General features: G+C 36.5%; 1 protein-coding gene across 1 annotated transcript in view; it reads right to left on the bottom strand.

Annotated features, from left to right (window-relative positions):
• The window catches only part of COL8A1 (collagen type VIII alpha 1 chain), a 90,431-nt gene that overhangs the window by 58,889 nt on the left and 18,855 nt on the right, over nt 1-12,687 (bottom strand). Inside the window, exon 2 of the mRNA XM_038151369.1 lies at nt 12,368-12,494. The gene's annotated coding sequence lies outside the window, so the exon portion shown is untranslated. The remainder of the gene's footprint in view (nt 1-12,367; nt 12,495-12,687) is intronic.

The raw sequence follows: 12,687 nt of genomic DNA, 5'->3' as shown, positions 1-12,687 counted from the left end.
TGAATCCCACTAGCATCTGATGGAGGACTAGAGGATCTAGCTTGGAATATAAAGCCCTTTAGTTCAGAAGGATACATTTAAAGTGCCATAAAGAAGAATTGATTCAGGACTAAACAGTCAAGTATTGTTGGATTTGAAATATTTCCTAAAATTTTATGCATTAAATTACTTCTTTCATGGAAGAGCAAATGTGTGCTTATGCACAGAAAGTAAAAGTACTTGCACTCCTTTTGTTGTCTCCATAATTATTTCCTGCCCTGTCTTGTATTTAGCAGTGGAGGTAGAAAGACAGGTTTGTTTCCTTTCTCTTTGGTTGGGCAACAAAGTGACTCAGAGCAAAAATGTGTTGGCAAGTCCAGTGACCTGTGTAATCAGTCAGAAATCAGATGAATCAGCTAAGGAATTAACTGCAGAAATAAATTACAAAATATGAATGCATCTTTATTTCTGCTTTAGCTGTGTTTCTGCACTGGAATCTTTTTATTAGATATTCATAAGAAAAGCATAATCTCAGTTCCCCTACTAAACCAATAAAACTAAAGTGAACTATCAGATAAAAATTTACATATAGCTTAACAGGAACCCTTAATTTGAAATGTTCAGTAGACCTTGCCATGGAAGTGGGAACCTGCTTTAAGAAACCTATCTCCAAAGTACAACAATTGTGAAACTTAGATGAAATCATGGGTTAAAACCAAAATAGTTTAAAAAGGAAGGAAGGAAAGGAAGACAACAACTTAGTTGTGTGACAACAGGCTTGGAGTTCAGGTCTGCATGTTTATATTTCTGTAAATTCTTAGAGAATTTGCATCTCGAAATACCCTTAAAGAAGAGAAAGCAGTGTATCTGATAAAATATGTCTCTGATTTGAGTTCTGTGTTCATGTCACATGGACAACACAAAGAGAGAGTCTGAGCATCATACAATCTAGCACACTGATATCTGGGGAAATTATTCTGCAGAGAATGTGTTCAACTAAATACTGTCACTTGTGTCAAACTCACTGGACAAATATTACTACATAATGTAAATGTAAATGCTTTGGTAAATTAAAGACAGCAGATACAAATTTGAGGTCTTCTTTCCCTGTCAAAAAACCCAGAGTTTCTTTTTCTTTTGGAGAAACTGTCTTGACAGCATGAATTGGGGGGAAGGGGGGGTGGGGGTGGGAACAAGTGGAAACAGTACCTGCTAGTAGCACTGCATATTTATTTTAGCAACTCTTAGGTGGCTGGCAGAGCTTAAGTGTCATATCTGACAGAGAAGGGAGACTGAGTGTTATCAGTCAGTATGTTTGCATTGTGTGGGAGCTAAAGTCACTGGAATTTTTTCTTAGAGGACTTGACTGTGACCTCCATAATCAAAAACTGCCCTCTACTCCTCACAGTTGGGTGCTGTCAGCAATCATTCACACCCAAAGAGCGACAGTGGTTTGTGTAGCTGTGTACAAAGCTGGGAAGGCTGTGGTTTTTGCAGCATTGCTAAAATACCTGACCAAGCTCTGTGGGTTGAGCTGGTGCTGCAATGGACAGCACAAACAGCAGTGAGCTTTTCATCAGCTTTCATGGCCTCTACTGCTTGCCACAACTTGTATTTCTAGTGCTTTGGGTTGCAAGATGTAGAGCAGCTAAAGGAGTTGGGATGAGGCAGCAGCCATGAAATAAATGGCATGGAACATCAACTGAAACTTAAATGTAAATGATTAATGTCAAGCTGGCTTCTGTTGGAAGACCCATACTGACAACTGCTTAGCCACAAAGGTTTTAAATTGCTCTGCTCAATGTGAAATCCCCAAGGCTTAATAAGTAAGGTGGTACATACACACGTAGTGATACAGAGTCAATATTCTGCCCACAACTGGATTAGAAGTCATTTGCCTTACAAGAGTTCTTTCTGGTGAACAGAGATAGATCCTTTTGCAGGAGAAGGGAATGAAGCAGTTCGTAATCTGTCTCTGCAGTGAGTCGTTCCAGGAACAACGCAATTGCATTAGGAATAAGTTATTTTAGAAGTGAAAAAAATATTATAAACACATTACAGTTAGTTGTATTTACTTGATTTCATTGTCTTCACTGGACTGGTTCAAGGCAATGCCATCACTAAACTTAGAAGCTGTTGTGAAGTATTTGGGAAGATGCTTGATGAGCTTATTTGGAATTTGGACTTAGAAAGCTTTTTCCCTCACTTTTTTCTTTTTCCCCCTCTGCTTTTATCAAAATAGTAGCTCAAGCTGTGGAACCATCTGCCCCAGCCAGAGAAGGAAGCACCATCCCTCTCCATTCTAAAGAATAGTGAGAGGAAAACAGGAAATGCATCTCAAGGAAGTGTTCCTCCTGTGTTCTAAAAGATGATGGCTTATTAAACAGACTTCACCAGTTTTGCTAGGGTGAAAATCAGATAGCTTTAACTAGTGTTAAATTGCCCACCTACCTCTCTGTTTCATACTTACCCACCAAACTGATTGTGGTATGTTTGGGGATGTGTGGCATCTGGGGTATTTCTGTGGGGTATTTGGGCTTTTGGGTTTTACTTTTTTGCTAGTTTTTCTGATGACAAATTCCTAAATTTGTAGATACACAAGTTCTTTGATTTCTGTGAATTAGGAAAAAAATAAGCTTTTGCTTTTTGTGGGTGGGAGTGGAAGTTGTGCAAGTACCTAAAATTCCTTCTCTTTTTGATTTTATAGACCTCATACAAGTGCTGGCAAATACTGAATGTTTTGCTGCTTGTATAGAAGAAAAAGCCTGTGATTCAGATTTCTCTTCCCTCTGATTCTTCAGTGCTTCTTTTACTAAGTTTTTTGACTAACTGTGCATTTGATTGAATAGCTGGAAATACTACAGATGGTAAATTCCAGGCATAGGTCTAAGTTGCTCCTTTTTTCTTTTTCACAGTTCCTGTGACTGTTGACTCAATAGAAGGTATTTTTTCTTTTTTTAATCTCACCACAAATATTGAGCTGATCTTAAGGTCTTTGCAGTGTTACTGTGCTGTCTCTGCCCTGAAGGTACTACCTCGAGCCCTAACAGGAGGAGGCTTGCCCAAGCTGCAATCCTGTCCATAAACACAGCCTTCACTAGAGGCGGATGGTTGTTCTTCACTTCACCTCCTGTCAGGGTACAGATTAAAATTTAGTTTAGGATACCTCATCATTTGCTGTCAAAAACATTCTGTGGCACGGGTGAAGCTTGCGCACTAAAATGGGACAAGTTTTCTATTGCTTTCCCCGGAACTGCCTTTCCACAGTTTACTAGGAAATAATTAATTGAAACCCCAAATTTACCACCAAATGAAGCTGCAAAGGTGTGCCTGATGGAGCTTCACTGCCCCCCTCCCAGGGAGTGCATCACGGAAGTAAGTAGCATTGTGTGCTCGTGGGACCAATGGTTACTGTGTTCCTAAGTAATAATTCAGCACTGCAAAACACTCTAAATTATTTTTTCCCCTCTTTTCAAAACAAGTATATTTTTTTCTACTTACATCAAAATTTAAAAAGCCCCCTTTTTAAGGCTGACCTATGTGTTAAAATAGAAATTGAATGTCAGTTGATGATCATCCAATTTTTGGTAATTCAGGACAAAAATCTTGCACTTCACAGGACTTTTGTTCTGCTTTTCTCCTTTTTGAATGCTCTTACAGTTCTTCAAATGAAGTATGTAAAGATCTAATTATTAGCCTGGTTTTTTTTTCCACTCCACATGTTCTTGTCTTTATTCTCACTAGTTAGCTTTCATTCCTGAAATTGATGCTGAAGTAGCAGCAACCAAGACAGTTTCAGTAAAACATAAAAGACACTAATTCAGCTCTCTGAATTTTAAGTGAAATAAGGTACTTATGCAGCTTTTCTATCTCTATTTTTTTTTTTTTTTTACTAAAAGAGCAGCAAAAGATTTATTAAAATTACATTGCCTTGTATAAGTTACAAGTTATAGATACTGCCCAGATTTCCACAAATTACTTGTAGAACTATTTCCTTTTCTCTTTTGGATGCTTGAAACACCTTCAAGAACAATTATATTAAAAGAGAAAGTTCATTCACTGTCAAAGGGAATCTGTCAGAGATACTAGAACAAAGTGGGGCTGAGACAGTTTGGAGGAAATAATACTCCAACTTTGCCCTTCCGTTTGTAAGCAGCATAAATGTGTCAAAACAAAGGACACATCCAAGAATATTTCTATCCCTTCAAAGACCCAGACTAAATTACAACCAAATTCTTTCATCATTTTTGTTTTATATTTGGCCAGTCTTTTGAGTTAGATAATGGAAACTTAATCCTTCCCTGCTGCAAACTGTTTTGCAAGACCAATGACTATGAAGTCCACCTGCTCAAATCTGAAGAACAAAAAGATATTTAACATTTCTTGTTGTTCTCAGAAAATATCCTCAAGTACTCTGGCAAGGCTTTTTCAAGACAAAGCTAAACCTCTAGCTCAAGAATGACATTTATCATGACCTGTAGTACAATGCTGTCATCAAGGTAGCAGACTTGGACTGCTCAGGTTAAAACGCTGTATCATCAATCTGACAAGCTGAACATTTCCACTCAGCTTAAACCCTGCTTAAATTCCTGTCTTGACCTGACTCTTCAGATGTCTAAAACCTTTAGACCATATTTGACCTGGGGTTCCCTAGGAACTACCAGCTTTTGTAGGAACTGCAGAGGGATCTCTTCACCAACACGCGCCACGCTTTCACGATGCTGAGTCTGCACACAGCCTGCTGAGTGGTAATAAATCTTTTTCCACAACTACTCTGTCAGTAAGAGAAATGCTTGGAATGAGTTACTGTGGGCTACTGTGTTTGTAGCATGACTATGAATATTGTACCTATATGTGATGTTCTCCTGAGCACATCCATCCAGCACAGATGGGTTTGTATTCAGTCTCCACTGGGCCAATGTTTTTCTCTGTATTTTTCTGCTTTATTCAGACCTCTTTCTTATGTTCCTTTATTTAAAGGGGCAAATAACTAGTGACATAGTACTTATTTTTCACTGCAGGATTTTCATTCAGCATTCCTTCTAACCTGATCTGAGGCAGTAAACCTTTGGTTTCAACAGATTTTCTCCCCAAAATTCATACTGAAGAATTGAAAATGTTCCAAGGTGGTTAAGCACCTTTCAGATGCATCCTGCCCAGCACACAAGGACCAGCAAAAGGAGTCTACTAGAATGTTCTCCTAAAATTGTCTGCTACAGGTTTCCATACTGTGAAATATCCTGTTCTGGGAATATCTGTTCCTGTGTAGGCAGAGTGTCCCTTCTGGATTCCTGAAAGGCTCTGGCACTAAGGAGGAGGAAGAATTCTTGAGTGCAAGATGAAGTAAGAAGAGACAGGAAATGCTTGATTGAAGAGAGGGAGGATAAACCTGCCTGACAATGTGCCACTAGGTGTCCAAAGGAAATGCTGGAATCTCCCTTCCCAAGAGACTTCAAAAACTAAGTGTTAGAAAATGTACAGCAGGGAACAATATTGCATTGGCAGGAAAATGGGATGGATGATCTAATTGTTTTCCATCTTGTCTAAGTCTGTGAATAATCCACATTTCTTTAGCTGCTCTTTTCCAACTAATTTCCAAAATATTCTAATTTGGGAATTACTTATTTTGAAAGAAATTATATTATTAATTATTTATTTTAATCTATCAGGTCTGAGGTGCAGCATATTCTTTAACTGACTTTCAAAATTTGTAGCTAGATGTAGTACTAAACTCAGGCAAATATATATAGACACAGCTTGTTTCTACAGGGTTTATCTGCAGAGTTTTGGGGGCAGTCATACTCAACTGTTTGGTGGTGTGATATGAGTAATTCTGTGCAAGTAAATCTGTAAAGTTTGCATAACAATCTTTGAAGAGACATTGAATTTCCTTTCTTCTCCTTCTTTCACAGATTTTTTCCTGATACAATGACACCAAGTGCCCTAGTATCTTTATGGATATTAGCATGACAAGCTTACACCACCTATTTGTCTCTAGCAGGCTTGGTAATATTCATTCATTTATTAAGGGAACAGAAATAGAAAGGATATTTTTGCTGAATTGGAAATTTTACAGGTTTTGTTGTGCTGTTCACCTACAAGGTTTAAGGTAATTTATTTGTGCAAAGAGCCTTCATCTTACTTTTCCCTTATTTCTGTAGTCCAAATTTGGTGTAGTTTGTATTGTTTCTATGTGACTTGTGATTTTAGCTCCCCATTAAGAAAATTCTATATATAAGCACATGTACATTCGCATAGATATAAAACAGAGTATCAGGGAGATACTTAATTCTGTCCCTGGTATGAAATGTATACATTGCTCCAACTCCAGCCATTCACAGACTGAGATAGCTGAATCAGATCTCAAGCTCAGCAGGTTAAGCTGAACCTTATCTTATTGCTTATCTAAGCAATGTGGATGTCTCAAACAGCAAGACTGTAAGTTCTTTAAGACAGAATTCATATAGCTCTATCCTTGAGTTCAGGGAGGTGAGCTAAGCAGATTTCAACATGCAACTTCACAAACACTAACCATTTTACCATCCTAACTCGTATATTAAGGAGTGTATCACCAACATGTTTTCACACTAAGAAACTGAGACACACAGAAATTGTACTCAGACTTACACAAGCAGTGGGTGACCTTGCTGCTGATCATTGAAGTATTCAGGGAAAGGAATGTGCCTCATGAGTGTGCATACAGATTTTGCATCCAGGTCCTGCACTTGAAAAGCAGACCTTGGCATGCGTGGTACCCTGACCCCAGAAATGTCTTGTTTCATAATTTACTCAATCAGTGACATGTAGCTCATTCTAAAAGCACAATACCAGCATGACCTTTCATTTACAAGAAATAGTATCAAGAAGCTACATCCATCTAAGTATCTACGCGTTACGAAGAGAACTGATTCTCTTTTGGATCCAAGGCATTATGATGACTTGTTTAGGATAGACTATAAAGGCGGCAATTAATGCTGAGAGCCAGTTACTTTTACTAAACTCATAAAATCGTTAATCTCTTTGTGAATCTATTATGGAGAGCTTGTATTAATCATCACAATGAGACACTTTTTTGAAATGTCCATGCTAGAATTCATTATGCTGTTTAGTAATTTGAGAGAATGGGCTTTTATTTAGCTCCTGTCACAGTAAAGTTTGTACAACACACTCAAAACAAGAGCATCCAGCAGTAACACAGTATATTCTTAATCAGAAAAAAACTGACTGTAAGCCAGGGGTCAGTCAAAAAAAGAAATAGGAAGCTTGCAGCTAGCTCTCTTTGTGAGCTTCAATAAATCTGTCCATCAGTATGTGTTCAGCAGTTCTCTATGTTGCAGAAACACCTAAGTATCAGTCAATTTAAATTTAGCCTGTAAACTTCTGTCCTATATACCATAGCTGTTTATGATTCAATTATTTTGTGTGTATTATAACTCTTGAAATAACGTTTTAAATATAGCTGGAAAAAAATCTTTAGGTTTAGGACAAGAAGGGCTAAACTAATGAATAGTTTATAAAAATATTAAATAAATGTTAGTGCATCATTTACAGTCGGTAATAATAAAGTTGTACCTGGAAGAGCTAAATGGCAATAAAATGGCTGAGTCAGTTGCAGCTCTGTCTAACACTTATTGAAATAATGGAGCTTTTTCTAAGAGACCAGACTGATGTTTGAATAGTCCTTTGGGTTGGGGAAGATTCTTCTTTTGAACTGAAAATATTTTCAATCTTTTTAAACTTCCTTCTTATTTTATGCACTAGAAGTTTAGCTATCCTGAAGCACTTCAGTAAGAACAACACACTTCTGTTTGGTCTCAGCATAAATGAATTTGAAAACCTATGCCTAGCAACCACAACAATAAGATGCTATTGGTTTGGGTTTTATTTTTTTAAGGTTTTATTTTTTCAGTAACACAACTTAAGGTTTGAGCATCTGATGGAGGGAATGATTCTTCTTTTTCTAATTAAAAAATTACCTTTAAGCCTCACTCTAGAAAGGGGAAGTTTTCCAGCTGTGTCAAGCTATGTGCTTGAATCTTCAAGCATTTGACAGTCTTATGTATTTTCTCCCTGCCCATGTGAAATCATGAATTTCCTATTGAGGATGTGATTGCAAGTATACTGAGCTGACAGACTTTTTTTGAGTATAGATTCAAGCCCTTTAAAAATGTATTTGCACTAAAGAATGTGCAGAACCTTTCTTAAAATATGCTTATGATTGCCAAAAGAAGGGACTTTTAATGTATGCATGTGAAATATTCAACAGGAATGAACTGCTGCTCCAGATCTGAAAAAAGACTGTACTGAGAAAGAAACTTTGCCAGATGACACCAGGTCGTGAAGTGACTTTGTGAGAAATGTCTTGGCCTGTTCTAGTTACCGATGAAATTTGCTTTCCACTTCAGTAATGCCAAAATTTCACAGTTGGATGATGCCCTAGAGATTATCAGGAACACTAAGAAAAATTTCCCATCACCTCTGATTAATTACCCAGAGTAACAAGTGTTCCCCTGGGCCATGTTTTGTCTCAGCTATAGATAAGCACTGCTGTGTGAATTTTAATGAAGTGCAAACTCTGTTGCAGGCAGGACAAATTCAGCACTGTGCCATGTGATCCTGTTGGCAACCTGGTAATATAAATCTAAAATAATACTAATTGCTCTCTAATATACTAGTGCTCAGAACTTTAAGGTTACTGTTTCAAGTGTATTTTGAGGTGGGGAGGATGAAAGGAGGGGAGAAACACACTAAAAGAGCTTCAGCATAAATTAATGTATAAGAGTTATTTGAAGAGGAAATCATGGACTATTAGCATTAGCACGATATCTATGAAAAATCTCCAATCCTTTCTACGGCACGAATACTGACTTTTTTTTTCCTGTTAAATATTTCTTCTTTTAAGTATTTTTTCTTTTTAAGTATTTATTTTTTATATCTTTCTACTAGTTAGTGCATTTAAAGTATTTACTAGTGTCCATAAGAATATACAGTAGACTATCCAAAACAGATGTGTTTTTCTAATTAAAATAAAGTACTCCTGTGTTGCAATCAATATGTTACAACATATAATTAACTCATGAGTAACATGGTCACATCAGGTTAGTACATTGAGAATTATACATAAAAGTTAGATCTGTTGGTAGATTTGGGATGCGTGTCCTTCACTTGGTTAAACAAAGTCATTGCCTTTTCCAACATACCTTGCCTTGTTTATATTCCCAGAACTCAAGAAGAAAAAAGGTATTTGTTTAGCAATGTAAAGGAAAATTCATTTGGGACATATTTTTGTTTTGCCAGTTCATGTGTTTCAGTGTCTTTCTTCCTTATTTTTAGCCCTAAGCTGAAGAACAGCTTTGCTTAAAATTCCAGTGGAGGTTGTATGTGTTTTGAACCTTTTTTTTCCCTGTTATTTGTACAGAACACAAGTTGGAAAGAGCTGGAATAATAGAGACACAAGTGTCTCTTAAAAATCTGCATAGTTTCAAAATTTTGCGTAGACTTGTCTGTAATCCTCTAAGAAGTACTCTGTGAGTAGGGAAGCATAATTTGTCTCTTTATAGATAGTAAACACAGAAGTGGAAAAGCTCCACCACTGTAAAAACAGACAGATGGTCCCTAATCTTTGATACGAAAAAAGATCAAGGGTGGTGTTGGAATAAAAGAACAACCTAAGCAAACAAACCAAACCAAACAAAAAACCCAACCCAAAACAACTGCCAGAAGACCTATCAGGTTTACTACTGAGTTTATCCAGGGAAAAGCTTTGATGATTCACAAGTGGCTATTAGCTGCCAGTCTTTTCACGTTGCTTGCTGTGCACATAGTGCTGCCCATCACCTGTTGTTAATTATAACATTCTATAAATCTAATGTTAGAAGACTAGCACTGGGACACCGTGCCTGCCCTGGCTTAATGGACACTCAAGGAAAAAAATAATTTGTCAAAAATTTATTCCTGGACGAGCTTCTATGAACCTGGCATTGTCATGAACTGATACTTCTATTAAGAAAAACACGAGTGCCTTTAAACAAATAAGGTGCTGGCTTTGCACAATCATTGTGGTTTCAAACACCATATCAAAAACCACTATGATGGGAAGCTATCATTTAATAAATCAAAAAAGCTTACTTGGTAATAAATATTTTTCTTAGAAACCACAATATTCTCTTTTCTATGGATCATATGACTTTCCAGTTCCTGAATTTTTTTACATTATTGGAGTAACAAAGGAATGTGGGAAATAATTCTGCAAGGTGAGATCATTCAGTTAAGCTATGCCTACACTGTGGTTAGAACAACTTAAAAATATGTGATTTCAGGCATAGGTGATAAAATTATTCATTTTTTCAGGTAGCCACAAGTTGGCTGAATTGGGCAGTGCTACCTTTCTGAGATAAGGAAAGTGTTTATTTTTGACTAAATAATTTAAATTTAATTTCTTAGCTTTCTATTCTACAAGGGGTTGAGCAGTATTTCCATCTCCAGTATAGGAAATAGTTTCTTGCCTGTATGAGCTCTGAGCATTAAAAAAACCACAACAAACTAAAGAAGGCCATGAACTGCTGCTATTGACTTTGTTCTATGTTGGCCGCTATTCAGGTAACTTCCACTTGTATTGATAAATCAGTCTTTGTAGTTAGCAGTGAAAAGAAAGCCAGTATTTAAAATAAAAATAAACATGAAAGAAACTGTACAAATACATAGATTCTGCTCTCAAAATTCAGTCCAAATTCAGATTTGGTCTAGAAACAAGCACTGTAAAGACTTGCACATAAACATTTAGAAGAAACATACTGTTGCATTTACACAGATGTATTCTCACATGTAGAATAACTTGCAGACATAAGATATCAAATTAACTGGCACCTATCTATTGACATTACCACAGACTATCAGGTGGTCTTAAGTATTCAGCGACAGGCTTTGCTGGAAACATACATGCACTTCCATACTTGCATGTATTTGTATATCAATTCATACCTAAGTTTCACCTAAAGAATACAAGTAATAAATTCTTCTGTAAGTAATAATGCTCTGTACAAAGTCCTTCAAATTTTCCAATGTCTGCTAAGAAAGGCACAAAAAATTTTACACAAAGTCTGAGGAATCACCTTGTTTTAATGGAATCCCTTTTATGATGCACTTCTCATGCAAAGACCCTCGTATTCTTCCATTTTTTTTGATCCACAGTTATTCAATATTCTGAATTTTTGTGTTCCTGGGTGTGAGATTCTTTTTCTAATGAAGTGCAATGTGGAAATAAATATATTTGTATAGCTTGAATGACTTACTGGCTCTGCTTGCTGGTAAAAATATGGTTTTGATTATCCTTAAAACTCTTGATTCAACCTACTTTGGGGAAGTTGAGCTATATTGTTTTTTACTGTTCATATGACATGGTGTGCATTCTAGCTGAGATCCAAGGTACTGTACAGTGGACTCACATCAAAAGAGAAACTGGTGCAGCAAACATTGATTGGAAGCTGAAATGTAACTTAAGGAATATTAGTAACAGAAATATTAATAACAGAAAGGTATTGAAATCAGAGTTCTGGCTTTAAGCAAACAATTTCTCAGCAGTCCTAAGTGCTGGTTTAGGAGACAGACAGGACAAAAATTGCTGAAAATATATAAGAAATATGAAGCCTTGGAAAAAAAATAAAACTGGAGTATCATTTGCTTAATAGACAGGCTTTAAATGACCTCAAATAACTATGTTCCATGTTGGTTACTGTTTTTTACTGGAATTTCAGTATTTTGAAAGCAAACATGGAGCCTGAGCCGCTTTGTTAGATATATCTATCCTCTAGCTGATCTTTCTGTGCTCCTAGCTCTGCATTTTATTTCCTTTTGTCTGGAGTGGTGATCTTATGACAACCCATTTAATTCTTCAGGATTCATGTTAATATACTATGAATGTTGTGCAATGCTATTAGGATACAGAACTATTAGTACCCTATGTATTAGTACAGAAAGTCACAGAGCTCCTGTTAATACCAAACCTCATCGAATGAGATATCAGTTTGGAATATGTTAAAACTGACAGTATCTTGATTACTGGTGTGCCAGGAAAGGAAAAGATACTTTCTGAAAATCTTCTTTACATAACTTGGTTCTGAAGTTAATTATATCTCTGCATGCTTATGGGCAAGCCTCAGAGCCACCTGCTTAGGTTGTATTTTTTTACTACAATTCTGCAGCTGAGTGCCTTCTTGTCTGCATCCTCAGCTGCATGTACCTGTAACACACTGTGCCTACATCATCTGAAGATTTTTGACAAGATAGATCCTTTTTGATGGCAACAGTTTTTCTTAGGAAATGGGACTTAGGCATGTTAACAGCATTGTTTCAGCATTAGACTTTTTCATTAATTATGTCAGAAAATTACCTCAGTTTAATAGAGGAGTACTTCACTATATCAATTCTGATATCCAGATGCCACATCCAGTAATGAAGAGATCATAACAGTGCTGAGTATCAAATTTGAAGGATTCTGACAATCTGCATTTTCTTTTCTAGAAAGAGAAGGAAGAAAGAATGTTTGTTAATAGCCTTCAAAAAGGCAGGAGAGCAAAAAGATATTTTTGACTTGAACAAATAAGCCACTGAGAGTTTATTTTATTCTCTTATTTCAAAATTTTTGACATAACCAGACATTAATACATGAAATAAACATGAAACAGCCAGGGAAAATTGTGTTTAAAACTG

Source organism: Motacilla alba, chromosome 1 (genome assembly GCF_015832195.1).
Source record: "Motacilla alba alba isolate MOTALB_02 chromosome 1, Motacilla_alba_V1.0_pri, whole genome shotgun sequence".
In the NCBI taxonomy this organism is placed as follows: Eukaryota; Metazoa; Chordata; class Aves; order Passeriformes; family Motacillidae; genus Motacilla; species Motacilla alba.
Note: the sequence above shows the minus strand (reverse complement) of the source record. Positions and strands in the feature narration are given on the sequence as shown.